Consider the following 16,891-nt stretch of genomic DNA (forward strand, 5'->3'; position numbering starts at 1 on the left):
CGCACCACTGTAGACGGGCCGATGCATTACACTTCATGATGAATGGCTTCTGTGCAGCGGCATAACCCGGATATCCAGTAGCATACAGCTGTCATAAACTATGGCTGACACCCCCAAGGGTGTCTTATGTAGCATGTTTTAATGCACGTGACATGCTAATAAGACACGAACCATTCTACTGACAGGGTGTACATATACTTTTGGTAGGATATTGTAGCTGCCCTCCTCTAGTACCTGGACAAATTGTGTCCTGGACCTGGAGAGTCACCTTAAAGCTATCCCTTTCCATTGAATTTTACTTATATACTTTTTATGACTGCCTGATATTCCGGAATACTTTATAACTTTATTCTATGTTGCTTAAATTAATGCCAGTTTTCGCAAAGAATCAGAGCTACATCTTTTTGATTGTCTAATGGAAACCTCCACTCATTGCTCTCAGATGGTTTCATTCCGTTCCCCTTCTTGTTTAAAAAAATATTTCAAATTTTGGACAGCAAATTGACTCTCCGTAACTGTGACAAACATGGAGTTTTCCAAAACAGTAGTCAATATACTTAATGGATTACAGAAACTGAGCATAGAAATGCTGGGCAATGGGAACTCTGCCAGCTAAAAGGAAACATATCACCAGCTAATTTAAACTACATTTACACTTTACGGAAGGAGCAGCTGTACGCTGTAATTACAGCTCAGACTTTCGGAGAATCCTCATTCACATAGCTGTCTGCATTGCCACCTGCCACATAAATTAAAGAAATCCAGCAGGCTACAATTTATGGGTTTGAAAGCTTTGCACATTTGATCCTAATGTTCAGCTTGTTTTGCAATTTCCCTTATTCTTTTATGCCCAGTTGTGCTATAGTATTATTCTTAATTTATGGTTTTTTTTCTACATACCTCTACACCAGTAGCATACAATGGTACTACAGTGTCACAACCAAAAAGCATTGCTGATGCTTCATCAGGAATGGGTTTTGGTGATCCAGATTTTGGTTTATCAGCGACAGAACTAGAGATGAGAGAGCATACTCGATAAGGCAAACTACTCGAGCGAGTAGTGCCTTATGTGAGTACCTGCCCGCTCGTCTCTAAAGATTCGGCTGCTGGCGCAGGTGAGAGGTGAGTTGCGGCGGTGAGCAGGGTGTAGCGGGGGGAGAGAGGGAGAGAGAGATCTCCCCTCCATTCCTCCCCGCTCTCCCCCGCCGCTCCCCGCCCCCTGCCGGCACCCGGATCTTTAGAGACGAGCGGGCAGGTACTCGAATAAGGCACTACTCGCCCAAGTAGTTTGCCTTATCGAGTATGCTCGCTCATCTCTAGACAGAACCTGTTTCTCGGAATTTGAAAACAAGTTTGGCAACTGTATTGTGGGTAATGGGAGGTCTGGTTGGGTGACGTTGATTGAAATTTGCTGTGAGAGGAAATGTGCTTTGTTCACCTAATGTAAGGACAATCTCAACATATTCTGCTTGAAATAATGCCATCATTCCCATTGCAAGTAATGAAGAAAAATCACTGTATTAACATAAGAACGAATAAAGTTATGTTAAAATGAAGAACACCAATTTTTTTGGGTGAAACTCACACCTACCTTCCCATTGAAAAAATTAAAGCTCAATCCAAGATGGCAGCATTCAAAATGGCTGCCTTGTTGGTCACATGGTCTACCAGATTTCCTCCACAGCCTGTATGCTAAATTGGATCACTGTCTGCCAAGCCATTTTCATTTTATATGGGTGTTTCGACATATCTCTGGGGATGGGTCCATTAGATGGTCATAATGGCTCACACCCTCAGGCACTTTACAAATAACAGATGAGCAGCCAACTCAGCCAATTAGTAAGAAAGTATTTCAGAACTCCTAGTCCAACAGGGTATATGCACAATGCACAAAGTATAATATCCCGTTCCCCAGGAGATTTATACATGGTCCCATTCATTGAGTGCACATCCTCTGCATGTTTTCTTTTATATGATATTTCATTCATTGCCATGGGACATGTCTGGAGAGAGAGGCTGCAAACTTCCTTCCAGAAGTTTGGTGAATTTTCCTGTGATCAGCTACTTAGGATTTGACTCATTTATATTATACAGCTCTATGTGGATAAGAGCATGGCATCATTGGATGCTACACATCAAGTGGATCCTTATCCATTCTTGGTGCCAATGAGAAATTGCTTCTGATATGTCTTTTTTGGAATGGTACTACAGTGACAGCATAGTTTAGAGTTGATCTACGTCAGTGTTGATTTGCTCTGCTGCCATATTGAGCCACTCTGCCCATAGACTACCATGTACTTGTGATGACATAATGTCCAGTCCCATTGCGCATGCCAGTATGTGCCTAGTGGATAATATCAAGATTTATATCACTATCACTTATTCAGGATCACCTCTATGTGCCAGAACGGACAGTCACTCTGTAAGGATGGCTCAAGCTCTTGTAGACAAAGGGCATCCACACATTACATAGTCAGCCATTCATTTGAATGGTAGACGGGTAATGCTACATTTTCTACAACTTTATGCTTAAACAAGCTTATCACTGGGGATCCAAGATGATTCGTCGATGATAACTTTGGCTTATTTCTTTTAAGACGTCTTTCAGAGACAACCCCTGCGGTTTTCAGCTGAGGTTTGCTTTAATACATTTGTCCTGTCTGGTTCTTAAAACGTAGCTAAACTGGATTATATATTTCATAATGGTGTAGTTATATACTGTAATACAATGACGTGCCAAAAGTCATGAGATAGCTGTATGTAAATTGATTATGAAGTGGCGTTACCTCAGTTAACGGTTTGGGTACGCCCAACTACTGTCTAAGTTGTAAAGCATTACCTTGTGAGTGAGGCTGAACACTGGCCAGCATGCTGATGGCAACATGATGTGAATTATCAGAGTTAGAATGAGGCATGATAGTGGGTACGAGATGGATGGGCCATTCGATTTCTGAAGTTTGGTGGGTATTTAGCGCTTCTCGATCTACAGTGTCACGTGTGCATGGGGATACATCATGGAAGGCATTAACACCCACAGAGGACAGTGCAGTGACTGCCCACTTGTGCTTAACCCCTTCCTGCTCGAGGACGTACATTTACGTCCTGGAGCGTTGGGGTATGTATGCAGAGAGGTCGCGGGGTGACCTCTCTGCATACAGCACGGGCGTCAGCTGTTTACTACAGCTGACACCTGCAGCTATTAACCCTTTAAATGCCACTGTCAATTCTGACAGCGGCATTTAAAGCCCCCGAACACTGTTTGGGGGTCCCGTACGGCCCCCCCCCCCCCCCCGCGGTGAGATCGGGGGAGCCGTGCAGGTGTCATGGCTGCCGGAGGCCTTCTGAAAGGCCCCAGGGCTGACTTAAGAGACTGCCTATTAAGCCATCCCCGTGGGGTCGCTTGATAGGCTGCCTGTCAGAATGCAGTATGACGTAATGCTATAGCATGACGTCATACTGCAGGAGCGATCAAAGTATCGCATATTGTAGTCCCCCAGGGGGACTTAAAAGTAAAGTAAAAAAAAGAGCAATAAAGTTTTTTTAATTGTAAAAAAAAAAAGTAATAAAGTTTAAATCAACCCCCTATGCCATATCTATAATTAAAAAGTCTAAATAATAAAATAAAAATACATATTTGGTATCACCGCATACGTAAAAGTCTGATCTATCAAAGTAGCACATTATTTATCCCACACAAAATAAATAAAGAACTCTAGAAATGCACTTTTTCGGTCACCCTATCTCCCAGAAAAAACGCAATAAGAAGCGATCAAAACGTTGTATGTATTCCGAATTAGTACTAATGGAAACTACAGGACATCCCGCAAAAAATGAGTCATCGCTGAACTATGTCGATGGAAAAATAAAAAGCTATTGCACGCACAAGATGACCGCAGAAAATAATTTAAAAAAATTAAATGTCTTTGAAAAAAAAAAGAGTAGAATAGTAAAAAAAAACTATACAAGTTTGGTATCGTAGTAATCATACTGACCCATAGAATAAAGTTATCATGTCGTTTTTGTTGCAGTTTGTGCGCCGTAGAAGCAAGACACACTGAAAGATGGCGGAATGTCAATTTTTTTTCATTTTACCCCACTTAGAATTTTTTAAAAGTTTTTCAGTGCATTATATGGTACTTTAAATAGCGCCATTGAAAACTACAACTCGTCCTGCAAAGAACAAGCCCTCATACAGCGACGTTGATGAATAAATAAAGAAGTTATGATTTTTTTAAGGGGGGGGGGGGATGAAAATGGGAAAAAAAAGGGCCCCGTCATGAAGGGGTTAATGATCGCGATCATTGGCTAACAGACAAGCGACTCCGGCAGAAATCACATCTACATTTAATACAAGAGAACCCACACATATACCCTGCAGGTCAGGGTAGGGTTCTTTACCTTTAATGGATATGGGAGCAGAAGACCCACCATAGTGTTTTTGTTAACACCACGACACCAGACAAAGAGCACCACCTGGGCTCATGATGTTGCTAACAGGACCCTAGAGGACTGACAACATGTGGCAGGGTCTGAAAACCAATTTTTTTTTTGTTGATAGTGAGGTTTATGTATGGTGCAGACTCCAAGAAGCCATGGAACCCCGCTGTCAACGTGGTTGTTCTACACTGTTGTAGGGTGTGTTTTCATGGCATGGGTTGGGTCCACTGGTCCACCAAAACATGTCATTGACTGGTGCTTGCTATGTTTCTATGCCTGTTGACCATTTGCAGCCCTTCATGCACTTTATGTATTCCCATAATGATGGGATATTCCAGCAAGATAATGCCTAAGTTGTTAAGAGCTGGTTTGAGGAGCATTCTGAAGAGTCCCTATGAATGGTGAGGCTTGCACATTTGCCCAACATGAGCTCAAACAAGCATTAATAGGATTTGGTAGAGAGGTCCACTTGCACCCAAGGTTCTGCACCTACAAATACCATGGAGCTATTGGTGGATATCCAGATGGCATGACTCAACATCCCTCCAGATGTCTTCCATCTACTTGTAGAATTGATGCCATGTTGTGTTGCTGCTATTTGTTGGGCTAAAAGGGATCTTAAACAATATTAGTACCTGTCCCATGACTTTTGGCACATCAGTGAAATACATTGAAAGGCTTTGACTTACTAGATTACTACCAACACATTTTATTGCTTTCTAACGCAAAATTAAATACATATTTTTTTTCAGCACAGGTTTGGAAGATCTTATGGGCCATAACATTTAATCTCAAGAGAGTACGACTCATCGATTTTACAACACATGAACACATTGAATATGTGTAGAACGTGCGTAAATAACACAGCAGTCATATTTACAGAGTGGGAGCAGTGTGAAGGAAAGACTTTATAGCAGCAGGTATAAAATTACGGTCAGACTAGGAGTCATACTAAATCTAAACCGAAACTGATGAGACTCAACAGGTTTAACTATGGAATGCATTCAGTTATCTGGGAAGATCCAACGTCAAGTCAATAAATGGCGGTTTTAGGAAGGTGACATATTTATAGTTCTACCATTTAAGCCTGAATTTGATATCCTTACTGGTGGATTGTTTAGCTGAGTTGTGTGGATCAAAGACTATTTTAATAGATTATAAATAGAAACATACTTGGAGCTACATTTTCAGCAGATGAATTCTCCTTCATTAGGACTTCACCATACGTCATGCATCAATTAATTACATGGAAAATGCAGCAGAACAGATGTTGCGTCCTTCAAATGGAATTAGTGAGCCAGTGTACCCCAGTGCAGTTGTGTTAACAGTATTGGTCCCAGTTCATTTTTTTTATTCTTATTGTACTTTTGTATTGAATATAGCAAATGATGGTAATACAAGATAAATAGAGATGAGCGAACGTACTCGTCCGAGCTTGATACTCGTTCGAGTATTAGCGTGTTCGAGATGCTCGTTACTCGTGACGAGTACCACGCGATGTTCGAGTTACTTTCACTTTCATCTCTGAGACGTTAGTGCGCTTTTCTGGCCAATAGAAAGACAGGGAAGGCATTACAACTTCCCCCTGCGACGTTCAAGCCCTATAGCACCCCCCTGCAGTGAGTGGCTGGCGAGATGAGGTGTCACCCGAGTATTTAAATCGGCCCCTCCCGCGGCTCGCCACAGATGCATTCTGACATAGCTCAGGGAAAGTGCTGCTGATGGTGGAGCTGCTATAGGGATAGTGTTAGGAGTGATTTTAGGCTTCAAGAACCCCAACGGTCCTTCTTAGGGCCACATCTGACTGTGTGCAGTACTGTTGAGGCTGCTTTTTGCAGTGTTGCACTTTTTTTTTTTTTTGTATATCGGCCGTGCAGAGCATTGCGTCCTCAGTCTGCAGTAATTTTACATAGTCCAGGGCCAGTAGTGGTGAGCCAGGGACAGTGAAAGAGATATACTGTGTATATAGGCAGTGGGCTTTTCCAAAAAAATTTGGGAAAAAACATTCTATTTGGGCTGCCTGTGACCGTCCTGAGTGTACTGTGTCTCTGCTGGGGGTAGTAGTCCTAATTAATACGCAGCCAGCTAAGTGTTACAGCAGGCTTGCGCAAAATTCTTTCCTGGCTCTGCTGTGCGTTACACATCACCGCTGTCATCCTGTCCAGAGGGAAACAGTCTGCAGTAATTTTACATAGTCCAGGGCCAGTAGTGGTGAGCCAGGGACAGTGAAAGAGATATACTGTGTATATAGGCAGTGGGCTTTTCCAAAAAAATTTGGGAAAAAACATTCTATTTGGGCTGCCTGTGACCGTCCTGAGTGTACTGCGTCTCTGCTGGGGGTAGTAGTCCTAATTAATATGCAGCCAGCTAAGTGTTACAGCAGGCTTGCGCAAAATTCTTTCCTGGCTCTGCTGTGCGTTACACATCACCGCTGTAATCCTGTCCAGAGGGAAACAGTCTGCAGTAATTTTACATAGTCCAGGGCCAGTAGTGGTGAGCCAGGGACAGTGAAAGAGATATACTGTGTATATAGGCAGTGGGCTTTTCCAAAAAGATTTGGGAAAAAACATTCTATTAGTGTTACAGCAGGCTTGCGCAAAATTCTTTCCTGGCTCTGCTGTGTGTTCCGTAAGCGGTCAGCCTCCAACCACAGGCCAATAAGTGGCACATTTAATTACAGCGTTCTGTTTCTGCACTACTGGTAATACAGCATGCTGAGGGGCGGGGTAGGCCTAGAGGACTTGGACGTGGACGCGGGCGAGGACGCGGAGGCCCAAGTCAGGGTGTGGGCACAGGCCGAGCTCCTGATCCAGGTGTATCGCAGCCGACTGCTGCGGGATTAGGAGAGAGGCACGTTTCTGGCGTCCCCACATCCATCTCACAATTAATGGGTCCACGCGGTAGACCTTTATGAGCAGTGTGAGCAGGTCCTGTCGTGGATGGCAGAAAGTGCATCCAGCAATCTATCGACCACCCAGAATTCTGCGCCGTCCACCGCTGCAACTCTGAATCCTCTGGCTGCTGCTCCTCCTTCCTCCCAGCCTCCTCACTCCATTACAATGTCACATTCTGAGGAGCAGGCAGACTCCCAGGAACTGTTCTCGGGCCCCTGCCCAGAATGGGCAGCAATGGTTCCGAATCCTCTCCCACTGGAGGAATTTGTCGTGACCGATGCCCAACCTTTGGAAAGTTCCCGGGCTCCAGGGGATGAGGCTGGGGACTTCCGGCAACTGTCTCAAGAGCTTTCAGTGGGTGAGGAGGACGATGACGATGAGACACAGTTGTCTATCACTCAGGTAGTAGTAATTGGAGTAAGTCCGAGGGAGGAGTGCACAGAGGATTCGGAGGAAGAGCAGCAGGACGATGAGGTGACTGACCCCACCTGGTTTGCTATGCCTACTGAGGACAGGTCTTCAGAGGGGGAGGCAAGTGCAGCAGCAGGGCAGGTTGGAAGAGCCAGTGCGGTGGCCAGGGGTAGAGGCAGGGCCAGACCGAATAATCCACCAACTGTTTCCCAAAGCGCCCCCTCACGCCATGCCACCCTGCAGAGACCGAGGTGCTCAAAGGTCTGGCAGTTTTTCACTGAGAGTGCAGACGACCGACGAACAGTGGTGTGCAACCTTTGTCGCGCCAAGATCAGCCGGGGAGCCACCACCACCAGCCTCACCACCACCAGCATGCGCAGACATATGATGGCCAAGCACCCCACAAGGTGGGACGAAGGCCGTTCACTGCCTCCGGTTTGCACTGCTGCCTCTCCCCCTGTGCCCCAACCTGCCACTGAGATCCAACCCCCCTCTCAGGACACAGGCACTACCGTCTCCTGGCCTGCACCCACACCCTCACCTCCGCTGTCCTCAGCCCCATCCACCAATGTCTCTCAGTGCACCGTCCAGCCGTCGCTAGCGCAAGTGTTGGAGTGCAAGCGCAAGTACGCCACCACGCACCCGCACGCTCAAGCGTTAAACGTGCACATAGCCAAATTTATCAGCCTGGAGATGCTGCCGTATAGGGTTGGGGAAACGGAGGCTTTCAAAGGTATGATGGCGGCGGCAGCCCCGCGCTACTCAGTTCCCAGTCGCCACTACTTTTCCTGATGTGCCGTCCCAGCCCTGCACGACCACGTCTCCCGCAACATTGTACGCGCCCTCACCAACGCGGTTACTGCCAAGGTCCACTTAACAACGGACACGTGGACAAGCACAGGCGGGCAGGGTCACTATATCTCCCTGACGGCACATTGGGTGAATTTAGTGGAGGCTGGGACAGAGTCAGAGCCTGGGACCGCTCACGTCCTACCCACCCCCAGAATTGCGTGCCCCAGTTCGGTGGTGGTATCTGCGGCGGTGTATGCTTCCTCCACTCAACCACCCTCCTCCTCCTCCTCCTATGCAACCTCTGTCTCGCAATCAAGATGTGTCAGCAGCAGCACATCGCCAGCAGTTGGTGTCGCGCGGCGTGGCAGCACAGCGGTGGGCAAGCGTCAGCAGGCCGTGCTGAAACTACTCAGCTTAGGAGAGAAGAGGCACACGGCACACGAACTGCTGCAGGGTCTGACAGAGCAGACCGACCGCTGGCTTGCACCGCTGAGCCTCCAACCGGGCATGGTCGTGTGTGACAACGGCCGTAACCTGGTGGCGGCTCTGCAGCTCGGCAGCCTCACGAACGTGCCATGCCTGGTTCACGTCTTTAATTTGGTGGTTCAGCACTTTCTGAAAAGCTACCCACGCTTGTCAGACCTGCTCGTAAAGGTGCGCCGGCTCTGCGCACATTTCCGCAAGTCCCACACGGACACTGCCACCCTGCGCACCCTGCAACATCGGTTTAATCTGCCAGTGCACCGACTGCTGTGCGACGTGCCCACACGGTGGAACTCTACGCTCCACATGTTGGCCAGGCTCTATGAGCAGCGTAGAGCTATAGTGGAATACCAACTCCAACATGGGCGGCGCAGTGGGAGTCAGCCTCCTCAATTCTTTACAGAAGAGTGGGCCTGGTTGGCAGACATCTGCCAGGTCCTTGGAAACTTTGAGGAGTCTACCCAGATGGTGACCAGGGATGCTGCAATCATTAGCGTCACCATTCCTCTGCTATGCCTCTTGAGAAGTTCCCTGCAAAGCATAAAGGCAGATGCTTTGCACTCGGAAACGGAGGCGGGGGAAGACAGTATGTCGCTGGATAGTCAGAGCACCCTCCTGTCTATATCTCAGCGCGTTGAGGAGGAGGAGGAGGTGGAGGAGCATGAGGAGGAGGGGGAAGAGACAGCTTGGCCCACTGCTGAGGGTACCCATGCTGCTTGCCTGTCATCCTTTCAGCATGTATGGCCTGAGGAGGAGGAGGAGGATCCTGAAAGTGATCTTCCTATTGAGGACAGCCATGTGTTGCGTACAGGTACCCTGGCACACATGGCTGACTTCATGTTAGGATGCCTTTCTCGTGACCCTCGCGTTACACGCATTCTGGCCACTACGGATTACTGGGTGTACACACTGCTCGACCCACGGTATAAGGAGAACCTTTGCACTCTCATACCCGAAGAGGAAAGGGGTTCGAGAGTGATGCTATACCACAGGACCCTGCGGACAAGCTGATGGTAAAATTTCCATCCGACAGCGCTAGTGGCAGCAGGCGCAGTTCCGAGGGCCAGGTAGCAGGGGAGGCGCGGAGATCAGGCAGCATGTACAGCACAGGCAGGGGAACACTCTCTAAGGCCTTTGACAGCTTTCTGGCTCCCCAGCAAGACTGTGTCACTGCTCCCCAGTCAAGGCTGAGTCGGCGGGAGCACTGTAAAAGGATGGTGAGGGAGTACGTAGCCGATCGCACGACCGTCCTCCGTGACGCCTCTGCCCCCTACAACTACTGGGTGTCGAAGCTGGACACGTGGCCTGAACTCGCGCTGTATGTCCTGGAGGTGCTTGCTTGTCCTGCGGCTAGCGTCTTGTCAGAGAGGGTGTTTAGTGCGGCTGGGGGAATCATCACGGATAAGCGTACTCGCCTGTCAACCGACAGTGCCGACAGGCTTACACTCATCAAGATGAACAAAGCCTGGATTTCCCCAGACTTCTCTTCTCCACCAGCGGACAGCAGCGATACGTAAGCAATACGTAGGCTGCACCCGCGGATGGAAGCATTGTTCTCTATCACCATCAAAAACGGGGACCTTTTAGCTTCATCAATCTGTGTATTCTATTCATCCTCCTCCTCCTGCTCCTCCTCCTGAAACCTGACGTTATCACGCCGAACAGGCAATTTTTCTTAGGCCCACAAGGCTCAGTCATATAATTTTAACTGGGCTGCCTCCAGGCCTAGTTACAAATTAAGCCACATTAACCAAAGTGATTAATGGGTTTCACCTGCCGTCTTGGTTGGGCATGGGCAATTTTTCTGAGGTACATTAGTACTGTTGGTACACCAATTTTTTTGGGCACTCGCCTACAGTGTAATCCAATTAATTTTTTGCCCACCTGCATTAAAGCTGACGTTACATCAGCTGTGCTGGGCACTGCAATGGGATATATTTATGTACCGCCGGTGGGTTCCAGGGAGCCACCCATGCAGTCGGTCCACACGGAGTTGTAACTGCATGTGTCCACTTCTAAAGAACCCCAGTCTGACTGGGGCATGCAGTGTGGGTTCCAGGGAGCCACCCATGCTGTTCGTCCACACGGACTTCACAATAGGGAGTTGTACCTGCCTGTGTCTACTTATAAAAAACCCCAGTCTGACTGGGGCATGCAGTGTGGGCCGAAGCCCACCTGCATTTAATCTGACGTTAGCTCTACTGTCCAGGGCACTGCAATGGGATACATTTATGTACAGCCGGTGGGTTCCAGGGAGCCACCCATGCTGTGGGTGCACACGGAATTCCCATTGCGGAGTTGTACCTGCCTGTGACTATTTATAAAAAACCGCGGTCTGACTGGGGCATGCAGACACCTTGACAGAATGAATAGTGTGTGGCACATAGGTTCCCCATTGCTATGCCCACATGTGCAGCTCCTGATGGCGGTGGCACAGGATTATATTTCTCATTGCTTCTGTACAGCATTGTGGGCTATCGTCCTGCCCCTTTTAAAGAGGGTCGCTGCCTAGCCGTGCCAACCCTCTGCAGTGTGTGCCTGCGGTTCCTCCTCATGGCAGACGCACTTCTAAATAGACATGAGGGTGGCGTGGCATGAGGGCAGCTGAAGGCTGCGCAGGGACAATTTGGTGTGCGCTGTGGACACTGGGTCGTGCGGGGGGGGGGGGGGGGGTTGGGCAGCATGTAACCCAGGAGAAGTGGCAGCGGAGTGTCATGCAGGCAGTGATTGTGCTTTGTTGGAGGTAGTGTGGTGCTTAGCTAAGGTATGCATTGCTAATGAGGGCTTTTCAGAAGTAAAAATTGTTGGGAGGGGGGGGGCCCACTCTTGCCGCTATTGTGGCTTAATAGTGGGACCTGGGAACTTGAGATGCAGCCCCTCGCCTGCCCTATCCGTTGCTGTGTCATTCCCATCACTTTCTTGAATTGCCCAGATTTTCACAAATGGAAACCTTAGCGAGCATCGGCGATATACAAAAATGCTCGGGTCGCCCATTGACTTCAATGGGGTTCGTTATTCGAAACGAACCCTCGAGCATCACGAAATTTTCGTCCCGAGTAACGAGCACCCGAGCATTTTGGTGCTCGCTCATCTCTAAAGATAAACAACATTATACTGTATATAGAATGCTAAAAAGATTACGTAGTCAAAGGGTGCTCAACAGTCTGCACAATAAATTACAAACAAAAGTGAAATAAACTTTTACAAAAAGTAGAATATTCATAAAGTAATATAGTAACATAGTATGTCAGGCCGAATGAAGACAACGTCCATCTAGTTCAGCCTGTTAATAGTTCCTACCTGTCTGTAAGACCCCGGGTCAATAACCTGCTGCTCCCCTAAAATTTATATCCTGTAATATCCTTCCGCTCTAGAAGACATCTGGTCCCCTCTAAAACTCCTCTATGGATTTTGCCATCGCCATGTCCTCAGGTAGAGAGTTCCACAGTCTCACTGCTCTTACAGTAAAGAACCCTTTTCTGTGTTAGTGATGAAACCTGCTTTCTTCTAGACGTAGCCGATGCCCTCTTGTTACCGTCGCAGTCCCAGGTATAAACAGATCATGGGAGAGGGCCTTGTATTATCCTCTAATGTATTTATACATAGTTATTTGATCGTCCCTTAGCCTTCTTTTCTCCAGGGTAAATAATCCCAATTTGGATAGCCTCTCTGGGTATTCCAGTCCTCCCATTCCATGTATTAGTTTAGTTGCCCTTCTTTGAACCCCCTCAAGCACTGCAACATCTTTCCTGAGCACCGGTGTCCAGAACTGTACACAGTATTCCATGTGGGGCGTGACAAGTGCCTTATATAGTAGAAGAATAATGTTCTCGTCCTTCGCCCCTATACCTCTTTTAATTCACCCCAAAACTTTATTTGCTTTTGCAGCAGCTGACTGGCATTGATTGCTCCAGTTAAATCTACAGTCCACTAGCACTCCCAGGTCTTTTTCCATATCACTTTTCCTTAGCAAATTCTCATTCAGTGTATATTGGTAACATCTGTTTCTCTTGCCCATGTGCATAACCTTACATTTGTCAACAGTGAACTTCATTTGCCATTTTTCTGCCCAAGCCCCCAGCTTATCTAGGTCCATTTGTAGCCATACATTGTCCTCCATTGTATTAATCATCTTGTATAATTTTGTATCATCTGCAAATATCAATATTTTACTGTACAGTCCATCAACCAGGCCATTGATAAATATATTGAACAGAATGGGGCCTAATACTGAACCCTGTGGCATCCCGCTAGCGACGGTGGCCCAATCTGAGTATGAACCGTTTATTACTACCCTCTGTTTTCTATCTCTGAGCCAATTCTTTACCCATGTACACACGTTTTCACCCAGTCTGAGCTGTCTCATTTTATATATCAACCTATTATGCGGCACGGTGTCAAGTGCTTTAGAGAAATCCAGATATACGATATCAATAGACTCTCCCAGGTCCAGCCTAGAACTTACTTCATCTTAGAAGCTGATCAGATTGGTCTGACATGATCGCCCCCTTATGAACCCATGCTGGTGTGGAGTTATTCCATTGTTCTCCTTGAGGTATTGTATGATGGTGTCTCTCAGAAACCCCTCGAATATTTTTCCAGTTACTGAAGTAAGACTTACCAGCCTGTAGTTACCAGGCTCTCTTTTGGTCGCCTTTTTGTATATTGGAACTACATTGGCAATACACTAATCCAGTGGTACAACCCCGGTCTTGATAGTGTCCATAAATATTAGAAATAGCAGCCTAGCTATCACATCACTTAGTTCCCTTAGTACCCTTGGGTGTATTCCATCTGGGCCTGGTGATTTATCAGTTTTAATCTTCTTTAACCGATTCCGCGCTTCCTCTTGTGTTAGATGTAATGTAATATTTTGCAGGGGGTTAATTTTATTTCCCTTCATCTCATGTGGCATTTCCTTTTCATTTGTGAATACACTTGAAAAGAACCTATTTAATAGGTTTGCCTTCCCTCCATCATCTTGAATGATTTCTGCTACATTATTTGTTAAAGGGCCAGTGCTCTCAGTGCAAATCCTTTTACTGTTAATATAGTTGAAAAATAGTTTAGGGTTGTTTTTGCTCTCTTTGGTGATCAGTCTTTCTGCCTCCTCCTTAGAAATTTTGATCTTTTCTTTGCATATTTTGCTTTCTTCCCTGCAAGATTTTAGCGCTTCTTCACCGCCTTTTTGTTTTAGTAGTTTAAACGCTTTCTTTTTTTTGTTTATTGCCCCCCTTACCGTCTTGTCGAGCCACATTGGTTTCCTTTTACTTGCAGTTCTTTTGTTTTTAAAGGGTATGAACTGCTCACATGAGGTGATTAGGATGTTTTTAAACGTCTCCCATTTGTCCTCTGTACTGATATTTTTGAGGCTGTTGTCCCAATTAATGTTGCCGATAGCAGTTCTGAGCTGATCAAATTTTGCTTTACTAAAGTTTAGTTTATTTGTCGCTCCCTGATAAGGCTTCTTATTGAATGACAGCTGGAAGTTAATTATATTGTGGTCACTGTTCCCCAAGTGCCCCTCAACCTGTACCCCCATTATTCGGTCAGGTTTGTTAGTTAATACTAAGTCCAGAGTGGCTTTCCCTCTAGTTGGTTCCCGCACAAGTTGGGTAAGGTAGTTATCTTTAATTGTTCTCCAGAACTTATCACCCCTATGAGATTTGCAGGTCTCGTAATTAAAGTCCCCCATGATAATTACTTCATTGCGGTTAGACACCTCTTCTATCTGCCTTAATAGTAAGGTTTCAGTTTCTTCTATCACCTTTGGTGGCCTATATAAAACCCCTATTAGGATTTTGTTATTTCTTCCTCCCTGTATTTCTACCCACAGAGATTCCACGTGTTCCTCTCCTGCCCCTACATCCTCCCGTAGCCTTGGCATTAAGTACGATACCCCTCCCCCTTTTTGGTTTCCATGGTCTCTTCTGAAGAGATTGTAGCCTTGTAAATTCACTGCCCAATCGCACTTATCATCAAGCCATGTTTCCGTTATTCCAACTATGTCGTAGTTTTCATCACTCATTCTTGCTTCAAGCTCACCCACTTTACCAATCAGACTTCTTGCTTTTGTAGCCATACAATTTATACAGTTGTTTTTGTTCTTTAAATTCATTGTGCTGCTAATGGTACTATTGGCTGTTCTGTCAGTTCTAACTGTAATAATCCCACCCCCTGCTCGACCCCCATTACCATTACTTAGACCCAGGTCGTTAGCTACACTGGCTACCCCCTTGTTTCTCTTTTTGCCCTCCCCCCAGTCCCTAGTTTAAACACTCCTCCAGCTTTCTAGCCATCTTCTCCCCCAAAATAACATTTGCAAAGTATTTAGAATATACAGTGTAACAATATAATGAGCGTGATTATAGTCATGTAGTGGATAAACAGAGGTTTCAGCAAACAGTCTTTTATACATTTACATGTTTTTCTGATTTTCAGGTCACAGGGTAAACTTTCCACAATAAAATGTACTTTTAATCCAGTAATGATGATACATCAGTGGTAAAGTTATGGCCAGCTCCTTCATTACTGTGTATTACTGGAAACTTAGCATGAGATAGTTCTTCTCACTTTCTTATGTTTTACAAACCACTTATACAGCGTCAGAGCTTGCCCAGACTCATATTAATTCACTGATAACTACCAGATATTAAAGTTTACTGTGTTACACCCATTTCAATTTATCAAATGGGAGAAATAGCAGTTAACATATCCAGATAGGTTCTTAAGGCTTATTTATCCAATGTTCATTTGCTCTATGAATCATCCCAGCCTTCATCTCTTTAGCAATAACACTTTACAGCAAAAGTATGGCATATTCATCATTGCACTCTGAGCGCACTCCGAGTATGCTCAGAGCATGGAAAACATAGAAACCAGGACTGTAGTACTACACAGTGACTGCTGTCAGTTCTCTCTCCAACTCCTGGCTGGCTGTACTCAGTCTGTCCTTTAACATCATCGCCATTAACCCTTCGTAATCCAATTTTGGATTCAGGGGTTTCCTAGGGGGCTTTCTCTTTCTACCATTATACAATGGCACCATCTGCTGGCTAGAGCCAGTTCTGCGGTATGGGACATGCTTGGGAGGCCCCCGAAAACAGAGCGGCCGGCAATATACAGTAAGAATACCCTGCTGGACGTCTTCCGACATCGGAGCTGTACAGCTTTTAATGAGAATGTCTTCAGACGTCAGACAGTGGATTGGAAAGGGTTAACACTCCCCAGGACAAGTATGCTCATTGGACTTGTAGATATTAACCCTCTGAGGGCAAATACACCCTCTGAGTTCTATGACTTGCATAAATGCACTCAGCACATGCACGCTTCAGAGGGTTAATCCTCACAGAGTCCAGTGAAAACACTTGTCAAGGAGGGTGGTAATGGTAGTAATGTCAGGGAAGAGGTGGAGGGGAGAGGGAGAGAGCTGGCAACAGCCACTGTGTAGTACTACAGCCATGATTTCTGTGTTTTCCACACTCCGAGCATGCTCAGAAAGTGCTCAGAGTGCAATAGTGAATATACTGATATTGTGGCCCCGTGTCAAACACAAATCTCTATGTTAAATACTTTTCCATTAAAAAGACAGAAGTATTAGGTAGGTAATAGCTTTATTGGTCAACCAGAAAAATGACAATTGCAAGTTTCAGAGCTCAGAGGCTCCTTCTTCAGGCGGGATAGCAAATGAAGCACTAAGAGAAAATGCACAGCATTCAAATAGATAAACCAGCGTTACAGAACTAAACCGATGTAACACTATTGATGTAACACTATTTGTATGCTGTGCTTTTACTCTAAGTGCCTACTGCTGCCTGAAGAAGGAGCCACTGGGCTCTGAAAGCTGGCAAATACATTTTTCTGCTTAGACAAAA

This window comes from Eleutherodactylus coqui, chromosome 12 (assembly GCF_035609145.1).
Source record: "Eleutherodactylus coqui strain aEleCoq1 chromosome 12, aEleCoq1.hap1, whole genome shotgun sequence".
NCBI lineage: Eukaryota > Metazoa > Chordata > Amphibia > Anura > Eleutherodactylidae > Eleutherodactylus > Eleutherodactylus coqui.